Below are 22,261 nucleotides of genomic sequence, written 5' to 3' on the forward strand. Positions count from 1 at the left end.
CCTCACGGGTCTCACATCCAAGAACCAGCCAAAGCGGATCAATTGGACTCCTGACTGTCAAGCGGCCTTCGAGGAGCTGAAGGCCGCCCTGTGCACCGCCCCGGTGCTCCAGGCCCCCGATTACAGTCGGGAATTTGTGGTGCAGACCGACGCCTCCGACCACGGCATCGGAGCCGTCCTCTCTCAGCTGAACCCCGAAGGTCATGACCAGCCGGTGGCCTTCATCAGTCGACGTCTCCTGGCCCGAGAACAGCGTTGGAGCACCATCGAGAGGGAAGCATTTGCAGTGGTGTGGGCCCTCAAAAAGCTCCGGCCCTACCTCTTCGGTACCCACTTCCGGGTACAGACTGACCATCGACCCCTGCAATGGCTGATGCAGATGCGGGGGGAGAACCCAAAACTCTTGCGCTGGTCCATTTCCCTGCAGGGAATGGACTTCACCGTGGAGCACCGACCGGGCCAAGACCACGCCAACGCGGATGGCCTGTCCCGCTTTTTCCGCCTCGACGAAGAGAGTCCCCAAGGGGATGGGTGACTCTCCCCGCCTTCAGCTGGGGGGGACGCATGTTGGACAGGCCTCACAGACGGCCCGCGCCCTCCCCGCTCGACAAGGCCCGGACTCCGGGCCACCTGGCATAACCCCGCGATGAGCACCTGCACCCCGTCCCCCGACGGACCCTCTGCCCTCGGACCCCCACTCATCACGGGGTCCGGCCCCACCGGCTTTCCCGGCCGGGTCCAGCCGCCATCTTGGACCCTGTACCACGCGGCCGCCTGGCCTCCCCTCGACCCTAACCCCGGGCCTGGCCGGCCCCGACATCCCGGCACCACTATCCACCCAGGAGGTGAGCGGACCACTTGGCAGGTCAATGGGAGACCGAAGTGTCAAGGGCTCTCCCCCGCCAGGTGCCGATCGCTCCCAGCTCCCCCGGGCACTGGCTCCACCCCCTGCTGGGTGTCTGGACACCTTCATCCCGGACCCTCCGACCTCCAAGTGCGAGGGTCCGGACATCAAAGGGCACCAGCCCTATAACTGAGGCAGCTCCGGAGCAGGAAGGCAGTTGTATCCTGGAGTCGAGAGACACCGAGTGAACTCAACCCTGACGGTCTACTGGCGCTGCCGTAGCCCGCTCTTGTGAACCATCGTCCTGCCTGCTGGCGCTGCCGCGGCCTTCTGCAACAGTCTTCTTCCTGGGACCTGCTGGCGCTGCCGCGGCCCGTTGTCCCGACCATCCTCACCGGGACCTGCTGGCGCTGCCGCGGCCTTCTGCAACAATCATCTTCCTGGGACCTGCTGGCGCTGCCGCGGCCCGTTGTACCGATCATCTCCCTGGGACCTGCTGGCGCTGCCGCGGCCCGTTGTACCGACCATCTTCCCGGGACCTGCTGGCGCTGCCGCGGCCCGTTGCATCGACCATCCGCACCGGGACCTGCTGGCGCTGCCGCGGCCCATACCACCTGATCACCAAAGCTCGAGGATTGTGAGCTCCTCACCATCGCATCCGAATTACCTGACTGGTAAAAAGACTGTCCCGCTACCCCCTTCCCTACCTTGCGAGACTCTAATCGAGGGGACCCCTGAGTCCAGACCTCCTTGTACCATTTCACCGTACCTTCAACAAGTGCCTATAAAGATCACTGAACCTTATCCGTGTGTGGTATTTGTCTGTGGGGGGGAAGTTACTTGTCTGTACGATCGCTGGAGACGGCTCTCCCCGGAGACCTCTCCTCCTGACCCCGGCCGGCCCTCCCGGTCCGTCTACCTTTTCTAACACTTCTGCACCCCTGGACAGGCCTCACTTTCTCTGCACCTCCTGGACATGCCTCACCTCCTCTGCACCCCTGGACATACCTCACCTCTGCACCCCTTGGACAGGCCTCACCTCTTCCGCACCCCTTGGACAGGCCTCACCTCCACTGCACCCTTTGGACAAGCCTCACCTCCTCTACACCCCTTGGACAGGCCTCACCTCCTCTGCACCCGCTGTACATGCCTCACCTCCTCTGCACCCCTCTGGACAGGCCTTACCTCCTCTACCCCCTGGACATTTCTCACATCCTCGTCATTCTCTGGACATGCCTCACCTCCTCTGCACCCACCTGGACAGGCCTCACCTCCTCTGAACCCACCTGGACAGGCCTTACCTCCTCTGCACCACCTTTGGACAGGCCTCACCTCCTTTGTAACACCCCCCCCCCCGAAAAGGAAATGCCTCACCTCCTTTTCCCCTTCTAAACAGGCCTCACCTTTGCACCCCCTGGACAGGCCTCATCTCCTCTGCACCCCCTGAAAAGGCTTACCTCCTCTGCACCCCCTGGACAGGCCTCACCTCCTCTGCACCCGCTGGACAAGCCTCACCTGCTCTGTACCCCCTGGACAGGCCTCATCTTCTCTGCTCCCCTGGACAGGCCCTACCTCCTCTGCCCCTGGACAGACCTCACCTACTCTGCTCTCCTGGACAGGTCTCACCTCCTCTGCACCCCTGGAGAGACCTCACTTCCTCTGCACCCCATGGACAGGCCTCACCTCCTATGCACCCCTCTGGACAGGCTTCACCTCCTCTGCACCCCTGGACAGGCCCCAACTCCTCCGCACCCCTGGACAGGCCTCACCTCCTCTGCACCCCAGGACAGGCCTATCATCTTCTGCACCCCTTGACAGGCCTATCCTCCTCTGCACCCCTGGACAGGCCTCACTTTCTCTGCACCTCCTGGACATGCCTCACCTCCTCTGCACCCCTGGACATACCTCACCTCTGCACCCCTTGGTCAGGCCTCACCTCTTCTGCACCCCTTGGACAGGCCTCACCTCCACTGCACCCTTTGGGCAAGCCTCACCTCCTCTACACCCCTTGGACAGGCCTCACCTCCTCTGCACCCGCTGTACATGCCTCACCTCCTCTGCACCCACCTGGACATGCTTCACTTCCTCTGCACCACCTTTGGACAGGCCTCATCTCATTAGTAACACCCCCCCCCCCGAAAAGGACATGCCTCACCTCCTTTTCCCCTTCTGAACAGGCCTCACCTTTGCACCCCCTGGACAGGCCTCACCTCCTCTGTCCCCTGGACAGGCCTCAGGTCCTCTGCCTCTTCGACATGCCTCACCTCCTCTGCACCCCAGGACATTCCTATCCTCCTCTGCACCCCTGCACAGGCTTATCCTACTCTGCACCCCTGGACAGGCCTATTTTACTCTGCACCCCTGGACAGGCCTCACCTCCTCTGCACCCCTGGACAGACCTCACCTGTGTACCCCCTGGTCAGTCCTCACCTCCTCTGCACCCCTTGGGCAGTTCTCACCTCCACTGCACCCTTTGGACAAGCCTCACCTCCTCTGCACCCCTTGGACAGGCCTCACCTCCTCTGCTCCCGCTGTACATGCCTCACCTCCTCTGCACCCCTCTGGACAGGCCTCACCTCCTCTGCCCCCTGGACATTTCTCACCTCCTCTTCATTCCCTGGACATGACTCACCTCCTCTGTCCCCTGGACATGCCTCACCTCCCCACCTGGACAGACCTTACCTCCTCTGCACCACCTTTGGACAGGCCTCACCTCCTTTGTAACACCCCCCCCCCCCCCAAAAGGACATGTCTCACCTCGTTTTCCCGTAGATAGTCTACACCTCCTTTGCAACCCTCAGCACAAGACAGGACTCACCTCCTCTGCAACCCCCTGACAATCCTCACCTCCTCTGCTCACCCCTGGACAAGCCTCACCTCCTCTGCTCCTCCTGGACAGGCCTCACCACCTCTGCAGCCTCTGGACAGGCCTCACCTCCTCTGCACCCCTGGGCAGGCCTCACCTCCTCTGCACCACCTTTGGACATGCTTCACTCCCTCTGCACCACCTTTGGACAGGCCTCACCTTCTTTGTAACACCCCCCCCCCACGAAAGGACATGTCTCACCTCGTTTTCCCCTTCTGAACAGGCGTTACCTTTGCACCCCCTGGACAGGCCTCACCTCCTTTGTAACACCCCCCCCCCCCAAGAAGGAAATGCCTCACCTCCTTTTCCCCTTCTGAATAGGCCTCACCTTTGCACCCCCTGGACAGGCCTCATCTCTTCTGCACCCCCTGGACAGGCTTACCTCCTCTGCACCCCCCAGACAGGCCTCACCTCCTATGCACCCTTGGACAGGCCTCACCTCCTCTGCACCCACTGGACAAGCCTCACCTGCTCTGTACCCCCTGGACAGGCCTCATCTTCTCTGCCCCCCTGGACAGGCCCTACCTTCTCTGCCCCTGGACAGGCCTCACCTACTCTGCTCCCCTGGACAGGTCTCACCTCCTCTGCACCCCTGGAGAGACCTCACTTCCTCTGCACCCCATGGACAGGTGTTGGAGCCGGCCTCGTGGCGTGGTCCTGTTCCCCCTCGCTCAGCCACACGAGGTCCCATGCACCTCGGGGCTCCTCCATCTTGAATTACACGTCACTCCACGTGACCACCTCCGTGACCCTGCTCTACCCGGCCTCGATCCCAGCGAGGCCCGACATCGAGGCGCCAACCCCTGGCCTGGGGGATACCACGTGAGCCCTTCCCACCCCCGGCGGAGGGCAGTATCGATGGGACCCCCAACCGTCCTTCCACACCTAGGTGCGATCGCCCCACAGCTCTCTGGGGCCTGGCGCCTCTCCTGCTGGGCGTCTGGCCGCGCCCTACCCGGCCTCTCCGCCCTCCTGGGCGCAAGGGTCCGGACATCAAAGGGCTCAAGACCTATATCTGGGGCGATGTTAGAAAAGGTAGACGGACCGGGAGGGTCGGCCGGGGTCAGGAGGAGAGGTCTCCGGGGAGAACCGTCTCCAGCGATCGTACAGACAAGTAACTTCCCCCCCACAGACAGATACCACACACAGATAAGGTTCAGTGTTCTTTATAAGCACTTCTTAAGGTACGGGTAAATGGTACAAGGAGGTCTGGACTCAGGGGTCCCCTCGATTCGAGTCTCGCAAGGTGGGAAAGGGGGTAGCGGGACAGTCTGTTTAAAAGTCAGGTAGTTCGGATGAGATGATGAGCTCACAATCCTCGAGCTTGGTGGTTAGGTGGTACGGGCCGCGGCAGCGCCAGCAGGTCCCCGAGAGATGGACGATGTACGGTCCGCGGCAGCGCCAGCAGGTCCCGGTGATGATGGTCGTTACAACGGGCCGTGGCAGCGCCAGCAGGTCCCAGGAAGATGGTCGATGTACGGTCCGTGGCAGCGCCAGCAGGTCCCGGTGATGATGGTTGTTACAACGGGCCGCGGCAGCGCCAGCAGGTCCCAGGAAGATGGTCGATGTACGGTCCGCGGCAGCGCCAGCAGGTCCCGGTGATGATGGTCGTTACAACGGGCCGTGGCAGCGCCAGCAGGTCCCAGGAAGATGGTCGATGTACGGTCCGCGGCAGCGCCAGCAGGTCCCGGTGAGGATGGAGGTTGCAGAAGGCCGCGGCAGCGCCAGCAGGCAGAACGATGGGTCACAAGAGCGGGCTACGGCAGCGCCAGTAGACCGTCAAGGCTGAGTTCACTCGGTGTCTCTCGACTCCAGGATACAACTGCCTTCCTGCTCCGGAGCTGCCCCAGTTATAGGGCTGGTGCCCTTTGATGTCCGGGCCCTCGCACTTGGAGGTCGGAGGGTCCGGGATGAAGGTGTCCAGACACCCAGCAGGGGGTGGAGCCAGTGCCTGGGGGAGCTGGGGCGATCGGCACCTGGCGGGGGGAGAGCCTTTGACACCTCGTCCTCCCATTGACCTGCCAAGTGGTCCGCTCACCTCCTGGGTGGATGGTGGTGCCGGGATGTCGGGGCCGGCCAGGCCCGGGGTTGGGGTCGGGGTGAGGCCACGCGGCCGCGTGGTGCAGGGCCCAAGATGGAGGCTTGGCCCGGCCGGGGAAGCCGGTGGGGCTGGACCCCGTGAGGAGTAGTGGTCCGAAGGCAGAAGATCCGTCGGGAGACGGGGTACAGGTGCTTGTCGCGGGGGTATGCCTGGTGGGCCGGAGCTCGGGCCCTGTCGTGCGGGGAGGGAGCAAGTCCTCTGTGTGGCCTGTCCAACATGCGTCCCCCCCAGCTGAAGGCGGGGAGAGTCACCCATCTCCTTGGGGACTCTCTTCGTCGAGGCGGAAAAAGCGGGACAGGCCATCCGCGTTGGCGTGGTCTTGGCCTGGTCGGTGCTCCACGGTGAAGTCCATTCCCTGCAGGGAAATGGACCAGCGCAAGAGTTTTGGGTTTTCCCCCACCATCTGCATCAGCCATTGCAGGGGTCGATGGTCGGTTTGTACCCGGAAGTGGGTACCGAAGAGATAGGGTCGGAGCTTTTTGAGGGCCCACACTACTGCAAATGCCTCCCTCTCGATGGTGCTCCAACGCTGTTCTCGGGCCAGGAGACGTCGACTGATGAAGGCCACCGGCTGGTCATGACCTTCGGGGTTCAACTGAGAGAGGACGGCCCCGATGCCGTGGTCGGAGGCGTCGGTCTGCACCACAAATTCCCGACTGTAATCGGGGGCCTGGAGCACCGGGGCGGTGCACAGGGCGGCCTTCAGCTTCTCGAAGGCCGCTTGACAATCAGGAGTCCAGTTAATCCGTTTCGGTTGGTTCTTGGACGTGAGACCCGTGAGGGGCCCCACGATGCTGCCGTAGTCCTTCACGAACCGCCGGTAGTAGCCGGTGAGCCCCAAGAAGGCTCGGACCTCGGTCTGGGTGACGGGGGGCTGCCAGGACTGGATGGCCGCAATCTTAAGTTGTAGGGGGGCCACCAGCCCGCTCCCCACTTGGTGCCCAAGGTAGGTCACAGACCCTTGGCCGATTTGGCACTTGCCGGCCTTAATGGTGAGGCCGGCCCGCTGGAGGGCTTGTAGGACCTCTTGGAGGTGACGGAGGTGGTCGGACCAGTGGCGGCTGTATACAGCGATATCGTCCAGGTAGGCAGCGCTGAACTCTTCGAGCCCCGCCAAGACCTGGTTCACAAGGCGTTGAAACGTGGCGGGGGCATTCTTCATGCCAAAGGGCATGACCTTGAATTGATAGTGGCCATCGGGGGTAGAGAAGGCTGACCGTTCCTGAGCCCTGGGTGTGAGGCCGATCTGCCAGTAGCCCGCTGTTAGGTCGAAGATACTAAGGTAGCGGGCGGCCCCCAGCCGGTCGATCAGCTCGTCTGCTCGGGGGATGGGATGAGCGTTGTTGGACAGGCCTCACAGACGGCTCGCGCCCTCCCCGCTCGACAAGGCCCGGGCTCCGGGCCACCTGGCATAACCCCGCGACAAGCACCTGCACCCCGTCCCCCGACGGACCCTCTGCCCTCGGACCCCTACTCATCACGGGGTCCGGCCCCACCGGCTTTCCCGGCCGGGTCCAGCCGCCATCTTGGACCCTGTACCACGCGGCCGCCTGGCCTCCCCTCGACCCTAACCCCGGGCCTGGCCGGCCCCGACATCCCGGCACCACTATCCACCCAGGAGGTGAGCGGACCACTTGGCAGGTCAATGGGAGACCGAAGTGTCAAGGGCTCTCCCCCGCCAGGTGCCGATCGCTCCCAGCTCCCCCGGGCACTGGCTCCACCCCCTGCTGGGTGTCTGGACACCTTCATCCCGGACCCTCCGACCTCCAAGTGCAAGGGTCCGGACATCAAAGGGCACCAGCCCTATAACTGAGGCAGCTCCGGAGCAGGAAGGCAGTTGTATCCTGGAGTCGAGAGACACCGAGTGAACTCAACCCTGACGGTCTACTGGCGCTGCCGTAGCCCGCTCTTGTGAACCATCGTCCTGCCTGCTGGCGCTGCCGCGGCCTTCTGCAACAATCATCTGCCTGGGACCTGCTGGCGCTGCCGCGGCCCGTTGTACTGACCATCCTCACCGGGACCTGCTGGCGCTGCCGCGGCCCTCCGCAACCATCATCTACCTGGGACCTGCTGGCGCTGCCGCGGCCCGTTGTACTGACCATCCTCACCGGGACCTGCTGGCGCTGCCGCGGCCCTCCGCAACCATCATCTACCTGGGACCTGCTGGCGCTGCCGCGGCCCGTTGTACTGACCATCCTCACCGGGACCTGCTGGCGCTGCCGCGGCCCTCTGCAACCATCATCTGCCTGGGACCTGCTGGCGCTGCCGCGGCCCGTTGTATCGACCATCCGCACCGGGACCTGCTGGCGCTGCCGCGGCCCATACCACCTCATCACCAAAGCTCGAGGATTGTGAGCTCATGATCATCGCATCCAAGTTACCTGATTGGTAAATCGACTGTCCCGCTACCCCCTTCCCTACCTTGCGAGACTCTAATCGAGGGGACCCCTGAGTCCAGACCTCCTTGTACCATTTCACCGTACCTTAAATAAGTGCCTATAAAGATCACTGAACCTTATCCGTGTGTGGTATTTGTCTGTGGGGGGGGGAAGTTACTTGTCTGTACGATCGCTGGAGGCGGCTCTCCCCGGAGACCTCTCCTCCTGACCCCGGCCGACCCTCCCGGTCCGTCTACCTTTTCTAACATTGGTGGCCAGCGGCGCGATCCGAATCAACGCGTAATCGTACAGAGAGTAGCTCACCCCACGACAAAGCACGATGTCGACCAAAGATAGCAGCTCCACCGAGAAGTTCCAAATGGAGAAACTAGACGAATACAAACACCGCGAACTGAGACAATTTTGTATAGAACTTGGCATTGCTACCACCGGCCTGAGTACCAAGGATGATCTAAAACGCGCCCTTGAGTCGTGGACAGAAACGGGGGTCGCAAGACCCTCCGACCAAAGCAGCGTCACACCAGACCAAAACAGCGTTACACCAGAGGGGAACGCCACGACTCCCGAGGAGCGGGGAACGGGCCTCTCACCGGAGGAGATACGAGAAAGAGACAGAGTCAGACTGCACGAATTAGAAATGGCACGACTCAAGATGGATGGGGAGCTCAAGTTAGCTGAACAAAAACTCAACCTCGAGCATATGCGGATTCGAGAGGAACGGGAAGAAAAACAGAGGCAGAGAGAGCTGGAAGAGAAAAAGATAACGCTCGAGCACGAGCGCCAATTGGCGGAAATAGAACTGCGCAAACAGCATAAGGACTTGGGGGTGCCTGAAAGACCACACACCCCGGGACCAACTGAGAAAAAGTACACATCCCCAAGGATGTGGTCCGCGAGTATGTCCGAGAAGACGACATACAACAGTGGTTTAAGGCCTATGAGATCGCAATGACCTCCCACCGGATCGACCGGAGTGATTGGGGAGCCGGACTTTGGGGGAGATTTATCAACGAGGGTCGCGATGCCCTGCTGCAGCTCCCCGATCACCAAATGTCGTCCTACGACCACATGAAGGCTGCCCTCCTCACCCGCTACGGCCTCACACCCGAGATGTACCGCCAGAGGTTCAGGGATTGCACCCGGATCCCAGGTACAACTTGGGTGGAATACGTGAACTATTTCAGCCGGGCCTTCGAGGGGTGGATCAAGGGAAGTCAGGTCACCACATACGAACAACTCTTCAACCTTATGGTATGGGAACACCTGTCAAACAACTGTTTCGTCGAGCTCAGGCAGCACCTGCTCGACAGTAAGCTGACTGACCCCCGGCAGCTCGCCGCCGAAGCTGACCGGTGGGAAAGCACCCGAGTGGGCCGGAAAGGGCCACACGACCAGAACAGAAGCAACCAAGGCCAGCACCGTCCTCGGGGAGGAGGAGGAGGCCAGGGGCGTGGGAGAGACGCCTTACCAGCAACAACCGTGGCCAGCACCCCGCCGCCGGCCGGCCGGGGCAACCCCCGTTGCGGCCTGGGTACCGAGCCAACGTCACGTGCCACCGGTGCCAGCGACTAGGCCACTACGCCAACGATCCGAGCTGCCCGCTGAACCAAACGCCCAAGCCCCGCCAGGTAGCTGCCGCTGCCCTGGGGGAGGAGCAGTTGTCGGAGGGACACGAGGAGTGTGAGCCGGATCAGCAAGGGTGGGAACCGGCCGCCATGGTCCTGGCATGCTTAGGGGGAAGAGACATGGTTCCGCGGGCTCCCCTACCCGCCAACACCAGAAAATACGGTCAGTGGGTGACCATTAATGGACAGAGAGCTGAGGCCTTGCGCGACACCGGCGCCAGCGTGACGGCCGTCCGCTGTCACCTGGTGAAGCCCGAGCAGATCCTGCCGAACATTCTCTGCCCCGTCCGCTCGGCAGATAACTCCGAAAGCATGTGTAAGATGGCCTGCGTCCCGTTTGAATGGGGAGGGGTCTCCGGCCTCCTGAAGGTGACGGTCCGGGACGATGCCCCCGTGGACTGCCTCCTGGGGAATGACCTCGAGAGTTCCCCGTGGGCCACCGTCGAGAGGAGAGAGCACCTGGGGATGCTGGGCCCTCCCGGACTGGGCCTGCATAACCACCCGATCCATGGCCGGCCGGGCCGCCCCCCGATCAGAAGAAACCGAATGGCCGGCACCTCCGCCCCCGGTTGCCCCCGTAGAGGACATCGGCGAGTCCGACCTCCCAGACCAGGCCCCCGAAGAAAACGCGCAACCCCAGGACCTTCCGGATCTGGCTCAGTGGCGGCAAGAAGGGGGGCCCACCCAAGAACAGTTCCACCAGGAGCAAAAGACCTGTCCCTCCCTCGAGGGACTTCGCCAACAAGCCAGCACCCAAGCCGCCGGGGACACCACCGGAACCCACTGGGTCTACTGGGATTACGACCTGCTCTACAGCGAGCAAAGAATCGCCGAGCTGGGGGCCAGTCGAGTTCTGGTGGTACCGCTCCGCTTCCGAGACTTTCTGCTCAACCTAGCCCACGATGTCCCCCTGGCTGGGCACCTGGGCCAAGATAAAACGTACAGTCGACTGGTGACCCACTTTTTCTGGCCAAAAATGAGGAATTACGTCCTGAACCACTGCCGTTCGTGCCCCACATGCCAAGCAAGCGGGAAGAGTGGCCGGAAGCTTAAGGCTCCTCTACAACCCTTCCCGGTGGTCACCACCCCGTTCGAGAGGGTGGGGATAGACATTGTGGGACCGCTGGATCCTCGCACGGCACAAGGACACAGGTTCATCTTGGTACTAGTGGACCATGCCACCCGCTATCCCGAGGCGGTGCCCCTACGGACCGTGACCGCTCCAGTGGTTGGCCGGGCCCTGATGGGGATCTTCTCCCGGGTAGGCTTCCCCCGAGAAGTCGTCAGCGACCGAGGTACGAACTTCATATCGAAGTACATGAAGTCCCTCGGCTTTAGCCCCTTTGAACTCCTATACGGACACCCTGTGCGAGGGCCCCTCAGCCTAGTGAAGGAGGGCTGGGAGCTGGCCCCCATAACGACCCCTCCAGACGTCTTCAAATACCTCCTGGCCTTACGAAACCAGACCCGGCGCTTCAGGGAGATGGCCAAGGCGAACCTCGAGGCCAGCCAGGAGGACATGAAGAGGTGGTATGACCACAATGCCTCCTCCGTGGAATTCGAGCCGGGGCAGCAAGTATGGGTGATGTCCCCCATCGAACCGTGTGCCCTGCAAGATAAGTGGACGGGGCCCTTCAAAGTGGTCGAGCGCAAAAGCCCCGTCGCTTACCTCATCGACATGGGGACCTCCCGGAACCCCCTTCGGGTCCTCCACACCAACCGGCTCAAACCGCACTTTGTGCGCTCCGAACTAAGCCTCTTGATGGCTACGGACAGTGGCACAGAAGAAGACTCCGAGCCCCTCCCGGATCTCCTGAAGACTCAAGAGAAGGACGGCTCCGTGGACGGGGTCCGGCTCTCTGGCGCCCTCACTACGGAGCAGCGACAGGACTGCCGGGACCTCCTGCTGCAGTTCGCTGCCCTGTTCTCCCTCACCCCCGGGGTCACCCCCTGGTGTTTGCACGACGTAGACACCGGGGACAGTCCCCCTGTCCGGCACCGGGCCTACCGCGTACCAGATCGGGTACGGGCCTGCATACAGGAGGAGGTGGCCAAGATGCTCACGATCGGGGTCATCGAGCCCTCGGACAGTCCCTGGGCCAGTCCGGTCGTACTAGTTCCCAAAGCCGCTGCCCCCGGCACCGCACCTGAACTGAGATTCTGCGTCGACTACCGGGGCTTGAACGCTGTCACCCGGACCGACGCTCACCCCATCCCCCGAGCAGACGAGCTGATCGACCGGCTGGGGGCCGCCCGCTACCTTAGTATCTTCGACCTAACGGCGGGCTACTGGCAAATCGGCCTCACGCCCAGGGCTCAGGAAAGGTCAGCCTTCTCCACCCCCGATGGCCACTATCAATTTAAGGTCATGCCCTTTGGCATGAAGAACGCCCCCGCCACGTTCCAACGCCTTGTGAACCAGGTCTTGGCGGGGCTTGAAGAATTCAGCGCTGCCTACCTGGACGATATCGCTGTGTACAGCCGCCACTGGTCCGACCACCTCCGTCACCTCCAAGAGGTCCTACAAGCCCTCCAGCGGGCCGGCCTCACCATTAAGGCCGGCAAGTGCCAGATTGGCCAAGGGTCCGTGACCTACCTTGGGCACCAAGTGGGGAGCGGGCTGGTGGCCCCACTACAACTTAAGATTGCTGCCATCCAGTCCTGGCAGCCCCCCGTCACACAGACCGAGGTCCGAGCCTTCTTGGGGCTCACCGGCTATTACCGGCGGTTCGTGAAGGACTACGGCAGCATCGTGGGGCCCCTCACGGGTCTCACATCCAAGAACCAGCCAAAGCGGATCAATTGGACTCCTGACTGTCAGGCGGCCTTCGAGGAGCTGAAGGCCGCCCTGTGCACCGCCCCGGTGCTCCAGGCCCCCGATTACAGTCGGGAGTTTGTGGTGCAGACCGACGCCTCCGACCACGGCATCGGAGCCGTCCTCTCTCAGTTGAACCCCGAAGGTCATGACCAGCCGGTGGCCTTCATCAGTCGACGTCTCCTGGCCCGAGAACAGCGTTGGAGCACCATCGAGAGGGAAGCATTTGCAGTGGTGTGGGCCCTCAAAAAGCTCCGGCCCTATCTCTTCGGTACCCACTTCCGGGTACAGACCGACCATCGACCCCTGCAATGGCTGATGCAGATGCGGGGGGAGAACCCAAAACTCTTGCGCTGGTCCATTTCCCTGCAGGGAATGGACTTCACCGTGGAGCACCGACCGGGCCAAGACCACGCCAACGCGGATGGCCTGTCCCGCTTTTTCCGCCTCGACGAAGAGAGTCCCCAAGGAGATGGGTGACTCTCCCCGCCTTCAGCTGGGGGGGACGCATGTTGGACAGGCCTCACAGACGGCTCGCGCCCTCCCCGCTCGACAAGGCCCGGGCTCCGGGCCACCTGGCATAACCCCGCGACAAGCACCTGCACCCCGTCCCCCGACGGACCCTCTGCCCTCGGACCCCTACTCATCACGGGGTCCGGCCCCACCGGCTTTCCCGGCCGGGTCCAGCCGCCATCTTGGACCCTGTACCACGCGGCCGCCTGGCCTCCCCTCGACCCTAACCCCGGGCCTGGCCGGCCCCGACATCCCGGCACCACTATCCACCCAGGAGGTGAGCGGACCACTTGGCAGGTCAATGGGAGACCGAAGTGTCAAGGGCTCTCCCCCGCCAGGTGCCGATCGCTCCCAGCTCCCCCGGGCACTGGCTCCACCCCCTGCTGGGTGTCTGGACACCTTCATCCCGGACCCTCCGACCTCCAAGTGCGAGGGTCCGGACATCAAAGGGCACCAGCCCTATAACTGAGGCAGCTCCGGAGCAGGAAGGCAGTTGTATCCTGGAGTCGAGAGACACCGAGTGAACTCAACCCTGACGGTCTACTGGCGCTGCCGTAGCCCGCTCTTGTGAACCATCGTCCTGCCTGCTGGCGCTGCCGCGGCCTTCTGCAACAATCATCTGCCTGGGACCTGCTGGCGCTGCCGCGGCCCGTTGTACTGACCATCCTCACCGGGACCTGCTGGCGCTGCCGCGGCCCTCCGCAACCATCATCTACCTGGGACCTGCTGGCGCTGCCGCGGCCCGTTGTACTGACCATCCTCACCGGGACCTGCTGGCGCTGCCGCGGCCCTCCGCAACCATCATCTACCTGGGACCTGCTGGCGCTGCCGCGGCCCGTTGTACTGACCATCCTCACCGGGACCTGCTGGCGCTGCCGCGGCCCTCTGCAACCATCATCTGCCTGGGACCTGCTGGCGCTGCCGCGGCCCGTTGTATCGACCATCCGCACCGGGACCTGCTGGCGCTGCCGCGGCCCATACCACCTCATCACCAAAGCTCGAGGATTGTGAGCTCATGATCATCGCATCCAAGTTACCTGATTGGTAAATCGACTGTCCCGCTACCCCCTTCCCTACCTTGCGAGACTCTAATCGAGGGGACCCCTGAGTCCAGACCTCCTTGTACCATTTCACCGTACCTTAAATAAGTGCCTATAAAGATCACTGAACCTTATCCGTGTGTGGTATTTGTCTGTGGGGGGGGGAAGTTACTTGTCTGTACGATCGCTGGAGGCGGCTCTCCCCGGAGACCTCTCCTCCTGACCCCGGCCGACCCTCCCGGTCCGTCTACCTTTTCTAACAAGCGTCGGTCCGGGTGACAGCGTTCAAGCCCCGGTAGTCGACGCAGAATCTCAGTTCAGGTGCGGTGCCGGGGGCAGCGGCTTTGGGAACCAATACAACCGGACTGGCCCAGGGGCTGTCCGAGGGCTCGATGACCCCGATCGTGAGCATCTTGGCCACTTCCTCTTGTATGCAGGCCCGTACCCGATCTGGTACGCGGTAGGCCCGGTGTCGGACAGGGGGACTGTCCCCGGTGTCTACGTCATGCAAACACCAAGGGGTGACCCCGGGTGTTAGAAAAGGTAGACGGACCGGGAGGGTCGGCCGGGGTCAGGAGGAGAGGTCTCCGGGGAGAGCCGTCTCCAGCGATCGTACAGACAAGTAACTTCCCCCCCACAGACAAGTATCACACACGGAGAAGGTTCAATGATCTTTATAGGTACTTAGGTAAGGTACGGTCAAATGGTACAAGGAGGTCTGGACTCAGGGGTCCCCTCGATTAGAGTCTCGTAAGGTAGGGAAGGGGGTAGCGGGACAGTCTATTTACCAATCAGGTAATGGTGGTGAGCTCACAATCCTCGAGCTTGGTGGTTAGGTGGTATGGGCCGCGGCAGCGCCAGCAGGTCCCGGTGCGGATGGTCGATACAACGGGCCGCGGCAGCGCCAGCAGGTCCCAGGAAGATGAACGGTCCGCGGCAGCGCCAGCAGGTCCCGGTGAAGATGGTCGTTACAACGGGCCGCGGCAGCGCCAGCAGGTCCCAGGAAGATGATGGTCGTTACAACGGGCCGCGGCAGCGCCAGCAGGTCCCAGGAAGATGAACGGTCCGCGGCAGCGCCAGCAGGTCCCGGTGAGGATGGTCGTTACAACGGGCCGCGGCAGCGCCAGCAGGTCCCAGGAAGATGATGGTCGTTACAACGGGCCGCGGCAGCGCCAGCAGGTCCCAGGAAGATGAAGGTTGCAGAGGGCCGCGGCAGCGCCAGCAGGCAGGACGATGGTTCGCAAGAGCGGGCTACGGCAGCGCCAGTAGTCCGTCAGGGTTGAGTTCACTCGGTGTCTCTCGACTCCAGGATACAACTGCCTTCCTGCTCCGGAGCTGCCTCAGTTATAGGGCTGGTGCCCTTTGATGTCCGGACCCTCGCACTTGGAGGTCGGAGGGTCCGGGATGAAGGTGTCCAGACACCCAGCAGGGGGTGGAGCCAGTGCCCGGAGAAGCTGGGAGCGATCGGCACCTGGCGGGGGAGAGCCCTTGACACTTCGGTCTCCCATTGACCTGCCAAGTGGTCCGCTCACCTCCTGGGTGGATAGTGGTGCCGGGATGTCGGGGCCGGCCAGGCCCGGGGTTAGGGTCAAGGGGAGGCCAGGCGGCCGCGTGGTACAGGGTCCAAGATGGCGGCTGGACCCGTCCGGGAAAGCCGGTGGGGCCGGACCCCGTGATGAGTGGGGGTCCGAGGGCAGATGGTCCGTCGGGGGACGGGGTGCAGGTGCTCGTTGCGGGGTTATGCCAGGTGGTCCGGAGTTCGGGCCTTGTCGAGCGGGGAGGGCGCGGGCCGTCTGTGAGGCCTGTCCAACATGCGTCCCCCCCAGCTGAAGGCGGGGAGAGTCACCCATCCCCTTGGGGACTCTCTTCGTCGAGGCGGAAAAAGCGGGACAGGCCGTCCGCGTTGGCGTGGTCTTGGCCCGGTCGGTGCTCCACGGTGAAGTCCATTCCCTGCAGGGAAATGGACCAGCGCAAGAGTTTTGGGTTCTCCCCCCGCATCTGCATCAGCCATTGCAGGGGTCGATGGTCGGTCTGTACCCGGAAGTGGGTACCAAAGAGGTAGGGCCGGAGCTTTTTGAGGGCCCACACCACTGCAAATGCTTCCCTCTCGATGGTGCTCCAGCGCTGTTCTCGGGCCAGGAGACGTCGGCTGATGAAGGCCACCGGCTGGTCATGACCTTCGGGGTTCAGCTGAGAGAGGACGGCTCCGATGCCGTGGTCGGAGGCGTCGGTCTGCACCACAAACTCCCGACTGTAATCGGGGGCCTGGAGCACCGGGGCGGTGCACAGGGCGGCCTTCAGCTCCTCGAAGGCCGCTTGACAGTCAGGAGTCCAATTGATCCGCTTTGGCTGGTTCTTGGATGTGAGACCCGTGAGGGGCCCCACGATGCTGCCATAGTCCTTCACGAACCGCCGGTAGTAGCCGGTGAGCCCCAAGAAGGCTCGGACCTCGGTCTGGGTGACGGGGGGCTGCCAGGACTGGATGGCAGCGATCTTCAGTTGTAGTGGGGCCACCAGCCCGCTCCCCACTTGGTGCCCAAGGTAGGTCACGGACCCTTGGCCAATCTGGCACTTGCCGGCCTTAATGGTGAGGCCGGCCCGCTGGAGGGCTTGTAGGACCTCTTGGAGGTGACGGAGGTGGTCGGACCAGTGGTGGCTGTACACAGCGATATCGTCCAGGTAGGCAGCGCTGAATTCTTCAAGCCCCGCCAAGACCTGGTTCACAAGGCGTTGGAACGTGGCGGGGGCGTTCTTCATGCCAAAGGGCATGACCTTAAATTGATAGTGGCCATCGGGGGTGGAGAAGGCTGACCGTTCCTGAGCCCTGGGTGTGAGGCCGATTTGCCAGTAGCCCGCCGTTAGATCGAAGATGCTAAGGTAGCGGGCGGCCCCCAGCCGGTCGATCAGTTCGTCTGCTCGGGGGATGGGGTGAGCGTCGGTCCGGGTGACAGCGTTCAAGCCCCGGTAGTCGACGCAGAATCTCAGTTCAGGTGCGGTGCCGGGGGCAGCGGCTTTGGGAACTAGTACGACTGGACTGGCCCAGGGACTGTCCGAGGGCTCGATGACCCCGATCGTGAGCATCTTGGCCACCTCCTCCTGTATGCAGGCCCGTACCCGATCTGGTACGCGGTAGGCCCGGTGCCGGACAGGGGGACTGTCCCCGGTGTCTACGTCGTGCAAACACCAGGGGGTGACCCCGGGGGTGAGGGAGAACAGGGCAGCGAACTGCAGCAGGAGGTCCCGGCAGTCCTGTCGTTGCTCCGCAGTGAGGGCGTCAGAGAGCCGGACCCCGTCCACGGAGCCGTCCTTCTCTTGAGTCTTCAGGAGATCCGGGAGGGGCTCGGAGTCTTCTTCGGTGCCACTGTCCGTAGCCATCAAGAGGCTTAGTTCGGAGCGCACAAAGTGCGGTTTGAGCCGGTTGGTGTGGAGGACCCGGAGGGGGTTCCGGGAGGTCCCCATGTCGATGAGGTAAGTGACGGGGCTTTTGCGCTCGACCACCTTGAAGGGCCCCGTCCACTTATCCTGCAGGGCACACGGTTCGGTGGGGGACATCACCCATACTTGCTGCCCTGGCTCGAATTCCACGGAGGAGGCATTGTGGTCATACCACCTCTTCATGTCCTCCTGGCTGGCCTCGAGGTTCGCCTTGGCCATCTCCCTGAAGCGCCGGGTCTGGTTTCGCAAGGCCAGGAGGTATTTGAAGACGTCTGGAGGGGTCGTTAGGGGGGTCTGCTCCCAGCCCTCCTTCACTAGGCTGAGGGGCCCTCGCACAGGGTGTCCGTATAGGAGTTCAAAGGGACTAAAGCCGAGGGACTTCTGGGGTACTTCCCGGTAGGCAAAGAGGAGGCACGGGAGTAGTACATCCCACTGGCGACGGAGAGGCTCTTCTAATCCCCCAATCATCCCTTTGAGAGTGCGGTTGAACCGCTCCACTAGTCCGTTTCCTTGGGGGTGATAGGGGGTCGTGAATCTGTATGTGACCCCGCATTGTTGCCAGAGGGACTTCATGTACTTCGATATGAAGTTCGTACCTCGGTCGCTGACGACTTCTCGGGGGAAGCCTACCCGGGAGAAGATCCCCATCAGGGCCCGGCCAACCACTGGAGCGGTCACGGTCCGTAGGGGCACCGCCTCGGGATAGCGGGTGGCATGGTCCACTAGTACCAAGATGAACCTGTGTCCTTGAGCCGTGCGAGGATCCAGCGGTCCCACAATGTCTATCCCCACCCTCTCGAACGGGGTGGTGACCACCGGGAAGGGTTGTAGAGGAGCCTTCAGCTTCCGGCCACTCTTCCCGCTTGCTTGGCATGTGGGGCACGATCGGCAGTGGTTCAGAACGTCATTCCTCATTTTTGGCCAGAAAAAGTGGGTCACCAGTCGACTGTACGTTTTATCTTGGCCCAGGTGCCCAGCCAGGGGGACATCGTGGGCTAGGTTGAGCAGAAAGTCTCGGAAGCGGAGCGGTACCACCAGAACTCGACTGGCCCCCAGCTCGGCGATTCTTTGCTCGCTGTAGAGCAGGTCGTTATCCCAGTAGACCCAGTGGGTTCCGGTGGTGTCCCCGGCGGCTTGGGTGCTGGCTTGTTGGCGGAGTCCCTCGAGGGAGGGACAGGTCTTTTGCTCCTGGCGGAACTGTTCTTGGGTGGGGCCCCCTTCTTGCCGCCACTGAGCCAGACCCGGAAGGCCCTGGGGTTGCGCGTTTCCTTCGGGGGCCTGGTCTGGGAGGTTGGGCTCGCCGTTGTCCTCTACGGGGGCCACCGGGGGCGGAGGTGCCGGCCATTCGGTTTCTTCTGATCGGGGGGCGGCCCGGGCGGCCATGGATCGGGTGGTTATGCAGGCCCAGTCCGGGAGGCCCAGCATCCCCAGGTGCTCTCTCCTCTCGACGGTGGCCCACGGGGAACTCTCGAGGTCATTCCCCAGGAGGCAGTCCACGGGGGCATCGTCCCGGACCGTCACTTTCAGTAGGCCGGAGACCCCTCCCCATTCAAACGGGACGCAGGCCATCTTGCACATGCTTTCGGAGTTATCTGCCGAGCGAACGGGGCAGAGAATATTCGGCAGGATCTGCTCGGGCTTCACCAGGTGACAGCGGACGGCCGTCACGCTGGCGCCGGTGTCGCGCAAGGCCTCAGCTCTCTGTCCATTAATGGTCACCCACTGACCGTATTTCCTGGTGTTGGCGGGTAGGGGAGCCCGCGGAACCATGTCTCTTCCCCCTAAGCATGCCAGGACCATGGCGGCCGGTTCCCACCCTTGCTGATCCGGCTCATACTCCTCGGGTCCCTCCGACAACTGCTCCTCCCCCAGGGCAGCGGCAGCTACCTGGCGGGGCTTGGGCGTTTGGTTTAGCGGGCAGCTCGGATCGTTGGCGTAGTGGCCTAGTCGCTGGCACCGGTGGCACGTGACGTTGGCTCGGTACCCAGGCCGCAACGGGGGGTTGCCCCGGCCGGCCGGCGGCGGAGTGCTGGTCACGGTTGTTGCTGGTAAGGCGTCTCTCCCACGCCCCTGGCCTCCTCCTCCTCCTCGAGGTCGGTGCTGGCCTTGGTTGCTTCTGTTCTGGTCGTGTGGCCCTTTCCGGCCCACTCGGGTGCTTTCCCACCGGTCAGCTTCTGCGGCGAGCTGCCGGGGGTCAGTCAGCTTACTGTCGAGCAGGTGCTGCCTGAGCTCGACGAAACAATTGTTCGACAGGTGTTCCCATACTATAAGGTTGAAGAGTTGTTCGTATGTGGTGACCTGACTTCCCTTGATCCACCCTTCGAAGGCCCGGCTGAAATAGTTCACGTATTCCACCCAAGTTGTACCTGGGATCCGGGTGCAATCCCTGAACCTCTGGCGGTACATCTCGGGTGTGAGGCCGTAGCGGGTGAGGAGGGCAGCCTTCATGTGGTCGTAGGACGACATTTGGTGATCGGGAAGCTGCAGCAGGGCATCGCGACCCTCGTTAATAAATCTTCCCCAAAGTCCGGCTCCCCAATCACTCCGGTCGATCCGGTGGGAGGTCATTGCGATCTCATAGGCCTTAAACCACTGTTGTATGTCGTCTTCTCGGACATACTCGCGGACCACATCCTTGGGGATGTGCACTTTTTTCTCAGTCGGTCCCGGGGTGTGTGGTCTTTCAGGCACCCCCAAGTCCTTATGCTGTTTGCGCAGTTCTATCTCTGCCAATTGGCGCTCGTGCTCGAGCGTTATCTTTTTCTCTTCCAGCTCTCTCTGTCTCTGCTTTTCTTCCCGTTCCTCTCGAATCCGCATATGCTCGAGGTTGAGTTTTTGTTCAGCTAGCTTGAGCTCTCCATCCATCTTGAGTCGTGCCATCTCTAATTCGTGCAGTCTGACTCTGTCTCTTTCTCGTATCTCCTCTGGTGAGAGGCCCGTTCCCCGTTCCTCGGGAGTCGTGGCGTTCCCCTCTGGTGTAACGCTGTTTTGGTCTGGTGTGATGCTGCTTGGGTCGGAGGGTCTTGTGACCCCCGTTTCTGTCCACGACTCAAGGGCGCGCTTTAGATCATCCTTGGTACTCAGGCCGGTGGTAGCAATGCCAAGTTCTATACAAAATTGTCTCAGTTCGCGGTGGTTGTATTCGTCTAGTTTCTCCATTTGGAACTTCTCGGTGGAGCTGCTATCTTTGGTCGACATCGTGCTTTGTCGTGGGGTGAGCTACTCTCTGTACGATTACGCGTTGATTCGGATCGCGCCGCTGGCCACCAATGTTAGAAAAGGTAGACGGACCGGGAGGGTCGGCCGGGGTCAGGAGGAGAGGTCTCCGGGGAGAGCCGTCTCCAGCGATCGTACAGACAAGTAACTTCCCCCCCACAGACAAGTATCACACACGGAGAAGGTTCAATGATCTTTATAGGTACTTAGGTAAGGTACGGTCAAATGGTACAAGGAGGTCTGGACTCAGGGGTCCCCTCGATTAGAGTCTCGTAAGGTAGGGAAGGGGGTAGCGGGACAGTCTATTTACCAATCAGGTAATGGTGGTGAGCTCACAATCCTCGAGCTTGGTGGTTAGGTGGTATGGGCCGCGGCAGCGCCAGCAGGTCCCGGTGCGGATGGTCGATACAACGGGCCGCGGCAGCGCCAGCAGGTCCCAGGAAGATGAACGGTCCGCGGCAGCGCCAGCAGGTCCCGGTGAAGATGGTCGTTACAACGGGCCGCGGCAGCGCCAGCAGGTCCCAGGAAGATGATGGTCGTTACAACGGGCCGCGGCAGCGCCAGCAGGTCCCAGGAAGATGAACGGTCCGCGGCAGCGCCAGCAGGTCCCGGTGAGGATGGTCGTTACAACGGGCCGCGGCAGCGCCAGCAGGTCCCAGGAAGATGATGGTCGTTACAACGGGCCGCGGCAGCGCCAGCAGGTCCCAGGAAGATGAAGGTTGCAGAGGGCCGCGGCAGCGCCAGCAGGCAGGACGATGGTTCGCAAGAGCGGGCTACGGCAGCGCCAGTAGTCCGTCAGGGTTGAGTTCACTCGGTGTCTCTCGACTCCAGGATACAACTGCCTTCCTGCTCCGGAGCTGCCTCAGTTATAGGGCTGGTGCCCTTTGATGTCCGGACCCTCGCACTTGGAGGTCGGAGGGTCCGGGATGAAGGTGTCCAGACACCCAGCAGGGGGTGGAGCCAGTGCCCGGAGAAGCTGGGAGCGATCGGCACCTGGCGGGGTAGAGCCCTTGACACTTCGGTCTCCCATTGACCTGCCAAGTGGTCCGCTCACCTCCTGGGTGGATAGTGGTGCCGGGATGTCGGGGCCGGCCAGGCCCGGGGTTAGGGTCAAGGGGAGGCCAGGCGGCCGCGTGGTACAGGGTCCAAGATGGCGGCTGGACCCGTCCGGGAAAGCCGGTGGGGCCGGACCCCGTGATGAGTGGGGGTCCGAGGGCAGAGGGTCCGTCGGGGGACGGGGTGCAGGTGCTCGTTGCGGGGTTATGCCAGGTGGTCCGGAGTTTGGGCCTTGTCGAGCGGGGAGGGCGCGGGCCGTCTGTGAGGCCTGTCCAACACCGGGGGTGAGGGAGAACAGGGCAGCGAACTGCAGCAGGAGGTTCCGGCAGTCCTGGCGTTGCTCCGAAGTGA

This window comes from Triturus cristatus, chromosome 4_2 (genome assembly GCF_964204655.1).
Source record: "Triturus cristatus chromosome 4_2, aTriCri1.1, whole genome shotgun sequence".
Classification (NCBI taxonomy): Eukaryota; Metazoa; Chordata; class Amphibia; order Caudata; family Salamandridae; genus Triturus; species Triturus cristatus.